The sequence below is a fragment of the Xyrauchen texanus genome, chromosome 22 (assembly GCF_025860055.1).
Source record: "Xyrauchen texanus isolate HMW12.3.18 chromosome 22, RBS_HiC_50CHRs, whole genome shotgun sequence".
NCBI lineage: Eukaryota > Metazoa > Chordata > Actinopteri > Cypriniformes > Catostomidae > Xyrauchen > Xyrauchen texanus.
In genome coordinates this window covers 39,977,420-39,996,317 of record NC_068297.1, presented here as the reverse complement: position 1 = coordinate 39,996,317, position 18,898 = coordinate 39,977,420, and positions in this window count along the sequence as shown.

Sequence of the window (18,898 nt, the reverse complement as noted above, 5' to 3'; positions counted from 1 at the left end):
ATTCTTGTATCCAATCCAAAAAATGTTGCGCGTCGTTGCGTGCTAGACAGACCGGGCAGTGGCTTCTTCCAAGCTCTTTAACTGGCTGAACACAGCAGTGTGCTTGCGATTGGCGTTTGATGTTGCATCATTATACGTGAGAGCTCCTGGACATAGCGGTTTGTTTCATCACTCCAGCAGGGGCCTCTTGTGTGGACATCTTTTCACCTTCACTCATTCTGTTTGGACTGTCTGGTGGATCAAACGCCTACTGATCAATATCATCATTCTGGACTATACTGTTTTACTGTTGACATGGGCTCCGTTGTTTATTGGGCTCTGTAAGTATATTGGTTTTGTTGTCTTATTGTTTGGTTTGCTTGTTTTGTTTACATGTACTGTACTTTTATCTTTGAGCATTTTATCTTTGGTCAGTAACCCAGAGCCTTAACCGCTGAGCCACCACTGCCCCAAATGAGGGGGTTGGAGAAGCATCTAACGTGAGTGTACATGATTTTCCAACATTTTTATAAAAAATACTATTTTTGTCTTTATTTATAAAACTTTTTGAATAAGCAAAAATGTAGTGCACCTTTAAAGGAATATTTCGGGTTCAGTACGAGTTCGGTTTGAGCAACAGCATTTGTGGCATTATGTTGATTACCAGAAAAATGAACATTGACTCATCCCTTCTTTTCTTAAAAAAAGGCAAAAATCGAGGTTACAGTGAAACACTTACAATTAAATTGAATGGGGTCAATTTTTGGAGAGTTTAAAAGCCAGAAATGTGAAGTTTATATTTTTATAAAAGCACTTACATTCATTTTTCTGTTAAAACTCATGCATTATTTGAGCTGTAATTTTGTTTAAATCATTGTTTTTACAGTCATTTTAGGATTGGCTGGTTTGATCCCCACAGTCACCACCATTGTGTCCTTGAGCAAGGCACTTAACTCCAGGTTGCTCCGGGGGGATTGTCCCTGTAATAAGTGCACTGTATGTCACTTTGGATAAAAGTGTCTGCCAAATGCATAAATGTAAATGTACAACATATGTTGTATTTGTGTTCTGCAGAAGAAAGAAAGTTACATACATCTGGGATGGCATGAGGGTGAGTAAATGATGAGAGAATTTTCATTTTTCTGTGAACCATTCCATTAACCATTAATAAAAATAAAACAATTCATCAGATTTTTCAAGGTGAAATATAATTTTTTTTTTATTATTATAATTAATTTTTTTACAAATATCATGCACAATGGTGTTTTATTAAGTGTCCAGTGAAAGGAACCAGGGGGACATGAAACGACATACAAAGTGCAAATGTATATATATATATAAAAAAAAGAAAGAAAGTTAAACGTATTTACATCAAACTCCTACAATGGTTTCTTGCTCTCTCTCTCTCTTTATACATACATATATATATATATATATATATATATATATATATATATATATCACGCTGACTCTATACATACTGAGTTCCTTCCACATCAGGCCTTGTCCACTTCAGATCATACCACCCTTAAGGTAAGTAAAACATGTATTTTGAAGCCACATCCTTTTCTAAACATACATGCAATTATTATAGACGTTTTAAATCCATATTCATCTCATTATTCACCATTAGTCATGAATTATTTAATCAGTAAGCTTAACTATGTTCTTTTCCCCTTCAGAACTGAAAAAGATCTGTGAGGTCCGTGAATGCACTTTAAAGTCAAATGTATCAAAGTGTAAAAGTCTTGTTTTAGCATAGCGGTTGATTGACAGGTAGAACTTTCAACCTAGAAGTCCTTGGTTCCCCTTCTGTCACTCTCTCCACGTTGTGTCAGAGAAGCGACACTAGGGGTCTCTCTTGAGCGCCGATATTCACCTCTGAACTATGAAAAAAGGCCAATGAGAGTTGGCAACCAGTATTTGCATGTCCCGCCCCCGGACATACGGGTATTTAAGCGGCGCAAATACGGGAGTTCATTCAGAAAATTTCTTCGGAGCCGATGGTCGTGTCTGCAACTGCTGCATATTACACACCGAGTTCCTGTCATCCCTCTGCTGCATAACTGTTGGATTCCATGGCGCATAACAGCAGCTTTCTCCTGTTTGCACGGCTGTGCATTCCTGCCCCTGGGCGCATCGACAGTGCAGATTTAAAAACTTTCACGAGTTTTTTCCCTAAAAGAGTGATTTTATTTAAAAGAGTAATTTCCTCTAAAAGAGCAAAACACAGCGGCGTTGAACGTCCTTTTAAGGACGCGTCTTTATAAAGATGCCCTTCCGCCCCTGTGTTGTTTCTGGATGCGGTAGAGTGCTCTCCGCTTCCGACGGCCACAGGCGCTGTCTCGTGTGTCTGGGTAGCGATCACACCGAGGCTGCGTTTGTGGATGGTTCATGTTCTCACTGCGAGAACATGACCATGACAACGTTAGCGGTCGCGGCTTGCTTACAACTGTGAGCAAGCCACTCCAGCTGCCCCCGTGATTGCTCCTTCTTCCCACGGGATTGAGGACGATGCGGCTGGTGATGGAGGCGATTTGGGGATGGCTGCGGGTGCAGCTCGCCGGTACGCCCCTCGGACCACCCGCACCCCAGCACGCTCGTTGATTCCCGTCCGTGCTGAGGCGGCGGCGACTCGCCTCACAGCCAGTCAGCCGACCCTCTTGCGATGGAAGCCGATGAGCTCGCCAGCGACATCGAGGGCGCGGCATCTGATGCAGAGGACTCCCCTGGGCTGCCGCCTTCGGGCTTGCATGCCCAGGCTGAGGCCGACGCACAGATGTCCGACATGCTTTCCCGGGCAGCCAACAGCGTGGGCTTGGATTGGAACCCTCCATCCTCCCCACAGCCATCACGGCTGGATGACTGGTTCCTGGGGTCTGCGCGCCACTCACAGCCTCACTTTCCGTTTTTCCCGGAAGTGCATGACGAGCTGACGTCTTCGTGGAGAGCACCCCTCTCCACTCGTCACACCGCCACAGGCTCGTCCGCCCTCGCCACCCTCGACGGCAGAGCGCGCCACGGGTACACAGCGATTCCCCAGGTGGATAGGGCGGTTGCGATCCATCTATGCCCCGGTACCCCTACCACCTGGCGAGGTCGCCCCGTACTCTCTTCCAGGACCTGTAGAGAAACCTCCTCGCTGACAGCGAAGGCCTACAGCACCACCGGACGCGCCGCTTCCGCCCTGCATGCCATGGCTCTCCTGCAGGTCCACCAAGCCAAGGCACTTCGCAACATGCACGGGGGTGGCCCTGATCCCGACACGCTGCAGGAACTGCGCTCAGCGACCGACCTCGCCCTGAGAGCGATGAAGGTCACAGCGCAAGCGCTCGGGCAGGTGATGGCCATGCTAGTGGTCCAGGAACGTCAACTGTGGCTGAACATGGTCGAGATGCACGAAGCCGACAAGACTCGCTTCCTCAACGCCCCTGTCTCCCAGTTCGGCCTCTTCGGCGACACCGTCGAGGACTTTGCCCAGCAGTTCTCCACGGTAAAAAAGCAGACGGAGGCCATCTCTCACATCATGCCTCGCCGCAAGCCTGCCGCCACGGCCCATGCCCCGTCTGCTCGCCGAGGGCGTCCTCCCGCGGCCAGAAGACAAGCTCCTGCTCTGCCTCAACCTGGGCCCAGCTCTCAGCCCCAGCGTCGAGCAAACCACGGGAACCACGGCCCCTGTCTCACGGACCCCCTCGAGGACCCGGAAGGCTCCCAGGCGCTCCTGAGACATCACACCCAGAGTCCAAGAAGTTAGCTCCGGAGGCGGTAAGATCGCTCCGTCCCCCGGTGGAGGGCCGGGAGGAGAATCCTTTGTTTTTTCATTTGCCGCACCCCTTAACGGGGGCTGCTGTACCCAAATTCTCATTAAAAGAGCTATTTCCTTTGTCTCTGGGGCATATGGCCCGCAAATGCCATTCTCACGGCACTCTGCTTTCAGGCCTCAACAGTCCCGGCTCCATGGACGCGGTGTCCCCGCCTTCAGCCCCACGACTGTTCCCCGGCCGGCCGGTTCAGACGAGTCCAGAGGACGCCAGCATCAGACCTCCTCCTCAGTCACGAACCCACCGCCTGCCGGGTGCGCGGAGCAAGGTAAGTGCTTTGAGTTTATTCTCAGCACCAGAGCCTCGGGACGCCAAGTTGCCTCCTGTCGCCACGCTACCTGTTCCGCGACCGCCATGAAGCCCGCCGGGTACGTCCAAAAAACCTGTCCCTTTGGTGCCCCTAGCACGGAGCTTAGAGGCATGGCTGTCACTGCCCAACCCGTCACGCTGGCTGCACCGGACCATTCGACTCGGTTACGCAATTCAGTTTTCCAGGTCTCCGCCCCCCTTCGTGGGTGTACATTTTTCCGCAGTACACGGCCAACATGCCCATTCCCTGCGCGAAGAAATCGCCTCCCTTCTATTAAAGGACGCGATAGAGCCTGTCCCTCCAACCGAAACGAAGAAGGGTTTCTACAGCCCTTACTTTGTTGTACCCAAGAAAGGTGGCGGGTTACGACCGATCTTGGACCTGCAAGTTTTCAATCGGACCTTGTCCAAACTCCCGTTCAAAATGCTCACCCAGAAACAAATTCTATCTGGCGTCCGGCATCTAGATTGGTTCGCAGCGGTAGACCTGAAGGACGCGTACTTCCAAGTCTCAATTTGCCCTCGACATCAACCCTTCTTACGGTTCGCGTTCGACGGTCAGGCGTATCAGTACAAAGTCCTCCCCTTCGGCCTGTCTCTGTCCCCTCGCGTCTTCACGAAAGTCGCAGAGGCAGCTCTTGCCCCGCTCCGAGTAGCCGGCATACGCATACTCAATTACCTCGACGACTGGCTCATACTGGCTCACTCTCGAGAGTTACTATGCGCACACAGAGACCAGGTGTTCAGGCACCTCAGCCGTTTGGGGCTTCAGGTCAACTGGGAAAAGAGCAAGCTCTCCCCGGTCCAGAGCATCTCTTTTCTCGGTCTGGAGTTAGACTCAGTCTCAATGACAGCACGTCTCCAACGAGCGTGCTCAGTCAGTGCTGAAATGCCTCGCTTCCTTCAATCCAGGCGGCGTGGTCCCGCTAAAACGTTTCCAACAGCTCCTGGGGCATATGGCATCCTCCGCGGCGGCCGCGCCGCTGGGGTTGATGCATATGAGACCACTTCAGCACTGGCTCCGGACTCGAGTCCCGAGACGAGCATGGCGCCGCGGCACGCACAACGTAAAAGTTACCTCTGCCTGCCGCCAGACCTTCAAACCCTAGACAGACCTTTGCTTTCTAAGGGCTGGAGTACCCTTGCAGCAGGTGTCCCGACACGTTCTGGTCACGACCGACGCCTCCAAATTGGGTTGGGGCGCCGTGTGCAACGGTACATCAACTGCCTAGAGCTGCTGGCTGTTTTTCTGGCCCTGCAGAAGTTTCTTCCGTTAATTTGGCACAAACACTTCTTAGTCAGGACAGACAGCACCACGGTCGTAGCCTACATAAACCGCCAAGGCGGAGTACGCTCCCTCCACATGTCACAGCTCGCCCGTCGTCTCCTCCTATGGAGTCAGCAGCGACTGGAGTCACTGCGCGCCACTCACATCCCCGGCAACCTCAATGTGATGGCGGACGCGCTGTCAAGACAAAGCTTGCCCGGCGGAGAGTGGAGACTCCACCCCCATTCGGTCCAGCTGATTTGGGACCGGTTCGGCAAGGCCCAGGTAGACCTGTTTGCCTCCCAAGAAACCTCCCACTGCCCGCTCTGGTATGCCCGGACAGAGGCTCCCCTCGGGGCAGATGCACTGGCACACAGCTGGCCCACGGGGCTGTGCAAGTACACATTTCCCCCAGTGAGCCTTCTTGCACAGGTGCTATGCAAGGTCATGGAGGACGAGGAGCAAGTCACTCTGGTAGCCACCTACTGGCCTACCCGGACTTGGTTTTCGGACCTCACACTCCTCACGACAGCCCCTCCCTGGCGGATTCCCCTGAGGAAGGACCTTCTTTCTCAGGGACGGGGCACGCTCTGGCACCCGCACCCAGACCTCTGGAACCTCCACGTCTGGCCCTTGGACGGGATGCAGAAGATCTAGCCGGCCTACCACCGACCGTCATAGATACAATCAATCAAGCCAGAGCCCCCTCTACCAGGCATCTCTACGCTCTAAAGTGGCGCCTGTTCGCGAGACTGGTGTTCTTCCCGAGCCAAAGACCCGCAGAAGTGCGCAGTTAGGTCAGTGCTCGTGTTTCTTCAGGAGAGGCTGGAGAGGAGGCTGTCCCCTCCACCCTCAAGGTGTATGTCGCCGCTATCGCTGCCCACCACGCTACACGGTAGACAGCAAGTCTCTTGGTAAGCACCGACTTAATCGCCAGGTTCCTAAAAGGTGCCTGGAGGATAACTCCTCCCGGCCTAACCTGTTCCCTCCTGGGATCTCTCGGTCGTCCTCACGGGCCTCCAGAGACCCCCCTTCAAGCCGCTTGACTCAGCTGGACTCAGGGCCCTCTCTCAAGACTGCCCTGCTGATCGCGCTCGCTTCCATCAAGAGGGTCGGGGACCTGCATGCGTTCTCTGTTAGCGACGCTTGCCTGGAGTTCGGTCCGGCAGATACTTTCGTGATCCTAAGACCGCGACCGGGCTATGTGCCCAAGGTTCCTACCACGCCCTTCAGGGATCAGGTAGTGAACCTGCAAGCGCTGCCCCGGGAGGAGGCAGACCCAGCCCTTTCACTGCTGTGTCCAGTACGTGCTTTACGTATTTATCTGGACCGCACACAGAGCACTAGACGCTCTGAGCAGCTCTTTGTCTGCTTTGGGGGACAGCAGAAAGGGAGTGCTGTCTCCAAGCAGAGACTCGCCCACTGGGTTGTCGACGCCATTTCCCTGGCTTATCACACCCAGGCCGTGCCCCCCCCTTGCGGGTCCGAGCTCACACCACCAGGAGTGTTGCGTCCTCATGGGCACTGGCTAGGGGCACTGCCCTAGCAGACATTTGTAGAGCAGCGGGCTGGGCAACACCTAACACTTTTGCGAGATTCTACAATCTCCGAGTTGAGTCAGTATCGTCCCGTGTTCTCTCAGGTACCGAGCCCGTAGAACTCGGTGGCACGCCCACGATCTGACCAGGTGAATCGCTTGCACCTAGCGCCCTTCCCCCTAACCAGGGGAAACAGTGCGCCTTCATTCCCAGGAGGTCTCAGGTTTGGGACACTGGTCGATTCCTCCCTAGCCCTCGTGGGTCGCAGTTCAGCGGAGGAACTCGCTGACCCAAGCCACTGCAGTACCGTAAGCTACCCTGTACTGGTATAGGTGCTCCACAGGTAAGGCCTCCTTCGGACTTCCCCTGTGTGTAACACCATGGTTCTGTCCCCTCTGGCGAGCTGACTCCCGTGTTTCCCTTAGGCAGTCATGGCTGCCTCAGCTGCCGTGCTGTATGTTCCCCCCTCTATAGGCTGGATCCACCACCGCACCGACTTTTCCACATAGGCCCTAAGTCAGGCCTCTGATGGTTTTGCCACTTAAACTTGCCTCCCCTCTCGGGTAGGCGTGGCCTCCGCAGGGTCTTCTCCACCCTGAATAAGGGCTAAGATCCCCTTCCCTCAATGCGTGTAAGGGCCCCGGCCTAAGTTGCTCTATGCGAGAAACATAGAGAGAAAGAGGCCCGGCCAGGCTTGGCCCGTCCCAGGTTGGCCAGCACCTTGTTCCCCCTCCAGGGTAACGATAAGGAATCCTGATGGCTTAAATGGGGCATTGGGGAAGGGTACGTGCAGCCTGATACAGTTGGTCGTCCTGCACTTAAGAATACCTGCTCGCTCCTGTATCAGCAGTTCACGTACACGGCTCAGCGCGTGGCGCTTTTATAAGTGGACCCCTAGTGTCGCTTCTCTGACACAACGTGGAGAGAGCGACAGAAGGGGAACGTCTAGGTTATGTATGTAACCTCCGTTCCCTGATGGAGGGAACGAGACGTTGTGTCTCCCCTGCCACGTCGCTGAGCCGAGCCACTGTTGTGGCTGGACCATTTCCGGCTCCTCAGAAAAATCCTGAATGAACTCCCGTATTTGCGCGCTTAAATACCCGTATGTCCGGGGCGGACATGCAAATACTGGTTGCCAACTCTCATTGGCCTTTTTCATAGTTCAGAGGTGAATATCGGCGCTCAAGAGAGACCCCTAGTGTCCCTTCTCTGACACAACGTCTCGTTCCCTCCATCAGGGAACGGAGGTTACATACGTAACCTAGACGTTTCACCAGACTCGCGCTTGGGGAGTTGAAAAAAATTTATCAAATATCCACGATCATATGTATACAATTAAAACAGATGATCTACCTTCTAAATGTAGCCCTAGAACTAAAATGAAAGCAAGTTTGACGAATACAAATTCCCATGAAGGACGCTTTACAACCCCTGTCCGTAAGAGTGATAAAGATTGTTTTCTAGCGCAACCCATATTGTTTGAGGAGCAGAGAACAGCATGCCTTTTCTGTGGAATCCTTCCCAGTTATGTGGTCATGAATAATATGACAATTTTCTCCAAATGTGTAAAAGCTTCACGAAAACCTCAGCTGGTTCAACCGCACATTGCCCACAAATTCAAGCCGTCAGCGGCAGGTCATGAGCTGCTTGTGAGCCACTTGGCTCCACTTGTAATTCCTCTCACATGACGTTGAGCCTGGACTCAACAACGGACCTTGGTGATATGATCAGGGGTTGCGTTAAGCTAAAATTCTCCGTCATGAACTGATTTTTGAAACTTTGACAGATCATTTCAAATGGTGTCCATCATTTTGTCATATAAAAAAATAGGAACAGGTAGAACTTTCTCCCAAGAACTCCTTGGTTTTACCAGACTTGTGCTTGGGGAGTAAAAAAATATATAATTTAAGCCTATCCACTGTCATATACTGTATATGCCATTGTAAAGGATGCTAAAGTAATCTGCAGTAAAAACAACATACTAGAGGTAGACCGATATATCGTTTTTACCAGTTAATCAATGCTGATATTTGCTTTTTGAGTAGGAATGGGAATCGTGAGGAATTTAACGATTCAGGTTCCGATTCCTCTTAATGATTCCGGTTCGTTAATGGTTCCAGTAATGATTACAGTCATTCTTTCAGTACTTTTTACAGAAGAATTATTTGGAAATGGATTTCTATACACTCTGCTGTCTGTTACCAAATAATGAGATCATTTCAGATTTCTACAGAACATTCTTGTAAAAGGTGTGTTTGCAGACTTTTTAGAGACAAAAGTGCAATCCAATTATTTACCCTAACTACTAACTAAAGTCTGACAGAGATATATGAGAAATCATCTTACCTTGAAGTTGTTTTCTTTGGGTTTATGTCTCTAATTTTAAGGGTCTTGTAATAGTCTTCTTCTCCATTCTGGATGCTGTTGGTCATGTGCTGCTGTTACTGGTTTGGGTCGAGCCACACCTGGAACGTTCTGGTGTTTCCTCTCAGCTTGAACTTTGGATCAGGACCTTCACATAAACATCAGAAAACATTCATTCATTTTAATGAAATCAAAAGTGTAACAGATTACATTTAGCACAGTGTGACGACAGAACCAAAAAAAACAAATGACAAAGTAATTAAATTATTCCTCATTTTGTAATTTGCTTCAGATAAAAGCCTCTGCTAAATGAATAAATGTTAATGTAATGTAATGATGTAAATCTCTAATCAGGAAAAATGTATACTATGTTGATATTGAGGCTCATTTGTGTAGGTAAATTGGCATAGACATCGCAACTACACTTCTTAACCCGAAGAACCATCAAAGACCACATACCATTTCTGAAATAAGTTGAAACGTGACTCCTTCAGTCCACGCTTATTATTATTACTTCCAGTTTTATCCTCATGCGACCTCATTTTATTTTGTGTGTACATTGATTTTTGTCTTCGTTATATACCCTATGCATAATTTAATTTAAACTGACTGATCTCAGTTCAGAAGACTCTGGGCTGTCAGTTAAACTGTTGACTCAACAAGTCAAAACAACATGTCGCCTGTCTCAGCAGAATTTGTCTTTGAGAGAAATTCCAACAAAACTACATCTGGTAAGAAACCACATTAAGTTTCTACATTGAAACATGTTTGAGTCAAAATATTAGAGTCTCTAGTTTTTTCCAAAATGCCATTTGTGTGATTTATCATGAAATGTCACACTGTTAAACACAATGACCACTGACATGGACTATAGGGCTATTTGTCCTCAGAAATCCTAAGTTCACTGTGCATTATTACATAGAGAATCAATGGGTTCGTCCCAAACATGGATAATGTGGCTTTCAGAGGCTTTATATGGAGTTAGGATGAAAATAAGGTGCATTTCAAACTGTTCGGAGACCAGTGCAGACAGACGGCACACTGGAGGTTAAGTCATTCACTAAAAAGGGATCAAGGGAGCACCCTATATCTTTCCTATGCAGCCAAGTGCATTCACTTCTAGCATCCAACCAAAAGTTCAGTTTCAAGCTGCAGATGTTGTTTGGACCAACAGTGCGAAGAGAGAATATTAAGATTGTGTTACCAAAGTAGAAAAAGACATTGTAACATAAAAGTCAAATAATTTTTATTTGTGTAGTTTCTTATTTGTGCTTTTCCCAACACAGCTTCACATCAGTTGGTTCATCTTTGTTGAAAAGTTTAATCAATATAAAGTTGATCATGGTAACCGCAGTGCTTAATCTCACCTTTATTGGTTGTCATCCATTTGGCAGCATGGTGCAGTGGATTGTGCATAGATATGTAATACAGACAGGTAAAGGTTTGAACCCTGCTTTGCGGTGACCCATAAATCAGTGTGCATTTGAAATATACATCATACTTTTGGGTCATATGGGACATGTAATCCAGAGCCATTAAATGGATGCTTGCAGCTAAATGTATTATTATTAACCCTAAAACATGTAAGAGTGGAAATGATTAGCATTATGAGGACATTTCTAGAGTCCCCATACTTCCAATTGCTTAAAAGACATACTAAACAATGTTTTATTGAAAATGTAAAAATTCAGAAAGTTTTTTGTAAGGGTTAGGTTTAGGGGTAGGGTTAGGGGATTGAATCTATAGTTCATAAAGTATAAAAATAATTATGTCTATGGAGAGTCCTCATAATGATAGCTGCACCAACACGTGTGAGTGTGTGAAACAATACTGAGAAACGTTTAGCTTTAAGTTTGCATATATGACATGTGGAAGTGTAATAAATGTGTGTAATTTTGTGGATTAACCATTTTTCTCCCGTCAATCTGGCAACATATCTCAGGGGATGCACACACTTTAAAATGTGCAAAATAACAGCATGACCAACATATGACTTAATTTTCTGTGTCCACATCTTAAGACAATGTTCAAAATTAATATTAGCTATTTTATCTATTGTTTGTTTTGTTTTTTACTGAAGAAAAGTAATATTTATACACAATTAATTATCAAAAAGTCAGCATGTCCTGCATCCTAGGCGGACATGTTGGTTTTAGGTCGGTCTGACTTGACGATCACAGAAAATCTGTGATAAAATTTCAAAGTGAGTCCAAAGTAATAGACAAACTGTCTATAATTTCAAATGTATATTCCCAGGTGTATAGGATCATTACTGTCTTGAAAAGTGTTTTTTGTACTGTATACTGTTTTATGCAAGCCTTATGACAGAAATATCAGATAAAGTACAATTAGTTCTGCCATGTTTCCTATCAAATGAATCAAAGTGGCAAAGTGCAAAGTGGCATATATATCACTCTGATAGCATGCATTGTATGCTTACTATATTAATCAGAGCATAAAGGGTCTTAAACTAATCCCAATCATGCAAATGAGTCGGCTTCCAAACAAAGGAACATTTCCAGCTTGGAAATTGCACCTTTCGCATTGGTCAAGCCAGACTCGAGAGGAGGGACCTCCAGGAGAAGTTAAAAGAAATGTTTCACATATTACTCACTCTCTTTCCCCTGGCTCTTTCCCCTGACCCTCTGCCGCTGTTCGTGCCGGCAGGCCTCAACACCTCAAGCCATGTGCAACTTGAACACCATCGACTCGAGGAACGTTCTCCCGCGACTGCATCCGGGCTCTCTCAACAGCCAAGGCAATTGCAAGTATCGACACTGCAAGATGCATCAACACCCCAATTGAAACTACAGAGAGAGTGATGTGTGGCCAATTCCAGCATTAAGGATGTAACATTTGCATTGAAAACGTGAAATGTAATTTCATATATAAAGTACTAAACCAGAATGATAAACCATTTGTGCAGTATGTTTAATCATAAACCTCTTCAGCTAGATTCCAGACATTTGAGTTTCTGCCAAGGCACTTTTATCCAGTTTAGATTTGGAAATTAACAATGTCACCAATGTGACAAAAATGGACCAAACTAAAAAAAATACATTTTCTTTTGGAGACACTCCATAAGTTATAAAAGCCACAGAATGTAAATGGGTTGGCACTCCAAAGAACATGTAATATTTAATTTTTATTCATTGACATTTTCACATTGAGGAAGAAAAATGGGTGTTATAGACCAGACAGTTGCAAAAAATCGGGACTTGCATGATGAGAGAAACCCATCGAAAAATGCTTAGAAACCTCCAGACATTAACCCCTGAGACATCAGTACGATATCAGGGTTCCCACTCTTTTCAAGGCACAATTTTTCAGGACATTTCCAGGACACTTAATGTTCCCACCAAGTGTAATATTTAAGCAAACAAACACATGCTCCATTTAAATCAAGCTTTTATTTTGTCAGTTCAGTTTTTTTGACGATAGTGTCTCACCTCCAGATAAGCAGTTAGCTACATATCTTAAAAACTAAAGTTTTTCTTTGCATCTGATCCGAATGGCATTTTTGCTGAATATTTGACTTTTTCATTTCATTTCTTTCTTCTCACAATTGGAGATGTTGGGTTTAATGTTCATACTTGCTTGAGCGAATTCTAATAATAGAGACCGCCACTGGCACAACCTTATTCTGTCCCTTGTTTTGTAGCTACAGACATATTTGTTGTGATTTGCTGGGTAATTCTGATAGCAGATGCATCACATTGACTCAAAATGCAGCGTCAGTGTTACAAGTTCTACATCTGTCCTCTCCTCCTTTTCTGTGTGCCATGTTTGTGGATTTGTATGATTACTTGGGTACTGCATGAATGCTTGAACAGAACATGCAGTACTTTTCTTTCACAATGCATGTGAACTGCTCTAAATGCACAAAAAATATGAGCCCATGAGTCATACTGTGTGCACAGATCAGAGCATTCCCTGATTATTCTGATGTGCACACAGACATGCTAATCTGTATTTAATCATAACATTTTGCAGTATAATGATCCCACATGACCAATTTTCTGTATATGTTATTTACTATATTAAGTTGTTTGATGTATCAGCATTATATCGACCACTTTGCTGTCTAGATATCAGCATCGCCCATTAAAAAACAATATCGGTCGACTACTAATGGAGAACAAGAAGTGCAAAAACGCACATTAAACACCACTCACAATCACAACCATTAAACAACCACATACTTGTTTCGAGAGATGTGTTGAAGACACGATGTACATATTGTGTATACTTTGAGTTGAAACTTTAAAAAACAAAACATTACTATAAGTGCTGTCTGTCAGTTAAAATATTTAATCGTGATTAATCACATGATTTTTCAGTAAATCATGATTAATTACAGATTTTGAAAGTGTCAGCATCTAGTGTCAAGTGTCAGTGTGTGTGTGTGTGTGTGTGTGTGTGTGTGTGTGTGTGTGTGTGTGTGTGTGTGTGTGTAATGACAGGAGTACCAATGTTTGTGATTGTGTGTGTGTGTGTGTGTGTTAATGGCAGGAGTACCAATGTGTGTGTGTGTGTGTGTGTGTGTGTGTGTTAATGGCAGGAGTACCAATGTGTGTGTGTGTGTGTGTGTGTGTGTGTGGTAATGAAAGGAGTACCAATGTTTGTGATTGTGTGTGTGTGTGTGTGTGTGTGTGTGCATTAATGACAGCAGTACCAGTGTGTGTGTGTGTGTGTGTGTGTGTGTGTGTTAATGACAGGAGTACCAATGTGTGTGTGTGTGTGTGTGTGTGTGTGTGTGTGTGTGTGTGTGTGTGTGTGTGTGTGTGTGAGCGTGTATTTATCACTTTGTGGGGACCAAATGTCCCCATAAGGATAGTAAAACCCGAAATTTTTGACCTTGTGGGGACATTTTGTTGGTCCCCATGAGGAAAACAGCTTATAAATCATACTAAATTATGTTTTTTGAAAATGTAAAAATGCAGAAAGTTTTCTGTGAGGGTTAGGTTTAGGGGTAGGGTTAGGTTTAGGGGATAGAATATAAAGTTTGTACAGTATAAAAACCATTATGTCTATGGAAAGTCCCCATAAAACATGGAAACACAACTGTGTGTGTGTGTGTGTGTGTGTGTGTGTGTGTGTGTGTGTGTGTGTGTGTGTGTGTGTGTGTGTGTGTGTGTGTGTGTGTGTTAATGGCAGGAGTACCAATGCGTGTGTGTGTGTTCCCCTTCCCCCTAAATTCTGCAATGCAAATCCCATAGTCTCAAATGTTCTTAAGAGAAATTATCAACAGTACACCACGGCATACTAATGATGTTGATTTCCTGCACTTTTCCTGCACCTTCTGATTGCTATAAATCCACTCCATTATGCTTTTGTTTAAAATTCAAATGAGCAAATGCAGCAAGACAACTCTGCTGAGAAAACACTGAACAATTTCCATGCTTGCAAGTAAGAGATTCATGTGGGACACAGAAAATCAAATGAATTAAATCTGAAGTGCCTCAGGCAGCTTGCCTTTTCAAGTTTAATTAAGTGTTTAATCTGGTATGTGGCCTGTACTGACACTATTGTTGGTCACTCAAGGAAACCCTGACCGTACAATATGACCAGCCTGACACTGGCTCCATCAACACAGACACATCATTAAAGAGGAAACTTGCAAGTTCTTGATGAGATTTGGAGAGCGTAATTAAAAAAGGCCAAAGCAAGACCACCGATGGGCCCAAAACATCCCAAACAACTACAATAGGTTGAAAAAACACTGTAAGAAGGGAAATCGAAGTTGGCCGTACCCTCCCATCCTAGATTTCAAACAAACAGCTTCAAACACTAATTGAATTTCCATTTTGCAATTAAAGATCAAAATTGTTATTAGAGACTCAAACCTTTTAAACAGTTGTTTGTCCACTGAGATCTGTCTCACACAGGCACGTAAGCAGATCACATCTATTTCGAGTAATGAATGCAAACAGAGTTACAGTGGGCCTGTGTTACAGCAGAAAACATGTTAAAAATGCCCTATATAATAACAATTATTGGTAACACTTTATAATAACTTAACGGTATAGGCCTAAAGTATTTATAAAGCATTAGCTTATATTTAATTCATTTAAACATCACAGTCATTTCAATACATTAATACAGTAAATTATTCATTTATATTTTAAGTTGAAATTAGGGGTGTACAAAATATTGTATCGGATTGTATCTTACGATACAATGCTCACTATGCTATACCATATGTATTGTACAATACATAAACACATTAGTGTCATTAAAACCAATCAATGCAATATTGAGAGCTCCAACTGTGAGAGGTGGCGCTGAGCAGATCAACACATATTCAATACATAGGTGAGAAGATCGATGGCAAAAGCCAAGTCGATTTTACTGTAGAGGTACAGCTTGTCGAATTTGCCAAACAACAGTGTCATGTGCTTGTGCTACAGTACATCAAACATGTTGTTTTATTTATGCCAACATCACCGCACAAATTGTTGGAATTGTGAGGCAGACACAGCAGCAGTAAGTTTAACAGCCGACACTGAGTGTGACATGCATAGTTATGAGACATAGCAATCAAAAAACAGCTTATTCAAAAAATCAACAATGTAAGAAACCTGTGATTACATGAGACTTTCTGCCTTTAACTTCAAAACTTAAACAGCTTTGAGAAAAACACTTGTGCACATGTTATAAGATGGTAATAACAGTGGTAGAGTTTACATGCAAAATGAAACGGGAAAGAGGGCAAAAAACAAATTACGTGTGCCGATTGATTTTTGCTTCAACTGCTAAATAATATTGGATTATGTGCATATATTCTTGAACCCCAAAGGGCACCCATCTGGACTATTTTGAAATTTGTTCTGCACATGCATTACACAGACGTCTTCGACCATTGTCATGTTTATCGCACTGCTCTTAAAACACACTGTTTCATTTACAACTCAGAAAAGGAGACTCTGTTCAGCTTTATTCAGTTGCTCTACATCTTTTAACAATTATTTTTAATTGTTGGTGTATGTAAACAAGCACTAGCTGGACATCTTTGACCATTTGGATGCATTTCTGGAAATCTGCACCTCAGTGAACTATGTGTGTGCGTCATGTTTCACCGTGCTATGGACTGTGTATGTGCGAGTATCAGCGTGGACTGCTTGTGAATCAGTCATAATACAATTCCAGCTATTCAAAGGAACTATAATTGATGAATGGGGCAATTAAAAACACTTGGACTTGACTGCAAAATCGTGAGTAAATAGTTTAATTTATGAAAACTTCAAATGTCATGACTGTTTGATAATTATGTTGCTTATATGCTTGAGTGAAGTTTAAGGCAATGTGCTGGATGTGTGTTATGTAAACCCTGAAATTTACAATGTTTTATAATGTTGTGGAGAGCTTGTTTATTCTCTTCCAATTGAGTTTCAAATAAGGCTGAAATTGAGGGGCTACACGAGACCCTGAAGCCAAAACCGAGTGTTTTAGTTGGAGGGCCAGAGACAGGGTGGAAAATGATAATCTTTTACTAAACTATGACAGTTTTGGTGGCATTACTGACATTATCAGTGGACCTCAGGGAAGATTTTTCCTCCAAAATAAGACATCAAGTAAGGCAGCACAATTTTGCCACTGTTTGAAATGCGTTGGGAGCACAGCTATGATGACTTAAAACGCTGCTTAGGTAGGCAGCACACTAGGTTTTGGAGCAATGTAATTCTTTATCGTAGGTCATCTCCTTTCCATCAGGAAGTTCAGGCAGGAGACACGGATATGCTGAAACCCGCTGGAGAGTGTTGGAACTGCAGGCAGAAAGAGAAAACATCAGTTGAGTCTTAACATTTGGCTGGTTGTCATGGTCCAGTCAGTCACTGCTGGTAGATGTCGTAACTACAACATTCAGCTGGCAAAAAGCATCCCATAATGCAATGTGCTAGACTTGACCTTCCAATTTCACCATGAACCAGAAGAACGTATATTTAACATATTTCTTGACTGATTATTTGATTGGACTGCCAAACGTGAAGCCATTCTTTAACAAATTTCTATTACAACGTTCAAATGAATAATGTTTTCTGAGTTGATAATTAACTGCAACTTGCAATGGAATAGGACAACAATGTAGCATACAACAGTTTGACATGTCAGCCATTGAATAATGCACATTATTACACACAATTTCCAAATAAAAGTAGACAGTATACACTTTACGGAAAGGCTCCACACTGCTGCCGCCCACTGCAAAGCTCTCATGTCAGCTTTAATGAAATATTCGGATAGCTGACAAAGAAGAAAAAGGCTCATATTTAAGAGATAAAACCAAGTATTTTGAGGACATACAGGCAGGCGTCAGAGCGCTCAGCCTGAGCAGCTTGTGCTGAAAGTGCAGAACTTGAGAGAATAAAAATTCACCTGGTGAAAAATTATCAGCACATTTAGAGCTTTTAAAGATGCAACAATGACAGTGTAGCCAGATCTCTACTTCATACAATACAACACTAAATACACACAGCAACATCAAGTGGCAATTCATGAGAAAAATCCCAATTAAACTCAGAGAAAGAGGGATTGACTCCAGGCAGCAGAAGCAAACACTCCTCTTCATCTCTTCAAAGGAAAGATGAAGAATCAGCTTTCTTTTCAGAGAGCAAACCAAGAACTAGATTTTCTGAAGAAAATGGCAGAGCCTGCAAGGCCACAGTGGAATAGTGTTCAAGTTTAGGTACATTTAGGATTTAGGCTGCTTTTATGTTGTCATGACACAGTGTCTTTTTAGTAGAAAATGATTAGCACTTGCGTTTGTAACCATTAACACATTTCTACTGGTTTATCGTTTCAATCGGTATATCATCAATCTGTATGTGGTGTATCACTATTATTAGCGCTATTTTTTTTTTTTACGTGTACCAATACTTCAATACATTTCAGTACTCGCAGATGCCAATACCAGTTTTTTTGTTTATTTTTAGCTCTCATATAGTCAAAATGGTCCCAAATCGTAAACTTAAATAACAACAGCCAATATGTAAAGGCTGTCTATCAATAAGGATTCTTTTGCAAATGTAAATCAGGCTCTTTTGCATGAACAGAAGCTTCTTCGAAATTCATTTAGCAAGAGTTGGAAAGATTTCGGAGCCTCGTTACATTCATTTTTGACGGTCCCCTATCTGAACTCACAGTGAAGTAGCGAGCCGGCTGGCTTGGCACATCGATCAGCAAGCAAGGTGGAAAGATATACAAAACGCTGGGCTGGGATGAAGGTAAGAAAAGGGATCATCTGTTTCTTAAGTACTCTAAAGTTTAATGAACTAGCTGCCTACTGTTACGATCCCGTGTTGTCTGCCCCGTGTTTTGTGTTTCACTCGTCACTGATCACGCTCCATGTCATGTTTTCCTTGTTGTCCGCCCCGTGTTTCACTGTCCTTGTCTAAAAACTACAATTCCCACAATTCCTGGCCTCCCTCACTGCCTGCACTCATCATTGTTCTCACCTGTGTCTCCTTCAGTCTTCATTGTGTCTGTGTATTTAAACCCTGGTTCTTTGTTTAGTGACTATCGATCGTTGTATGTCTAATGTTGACGTTTCATGTTCGTTCGAGGTCTCCTGTGGATGTCTAGTCATGTTCGTTCTGCCCTTCGTGGATATTTCCCCAACC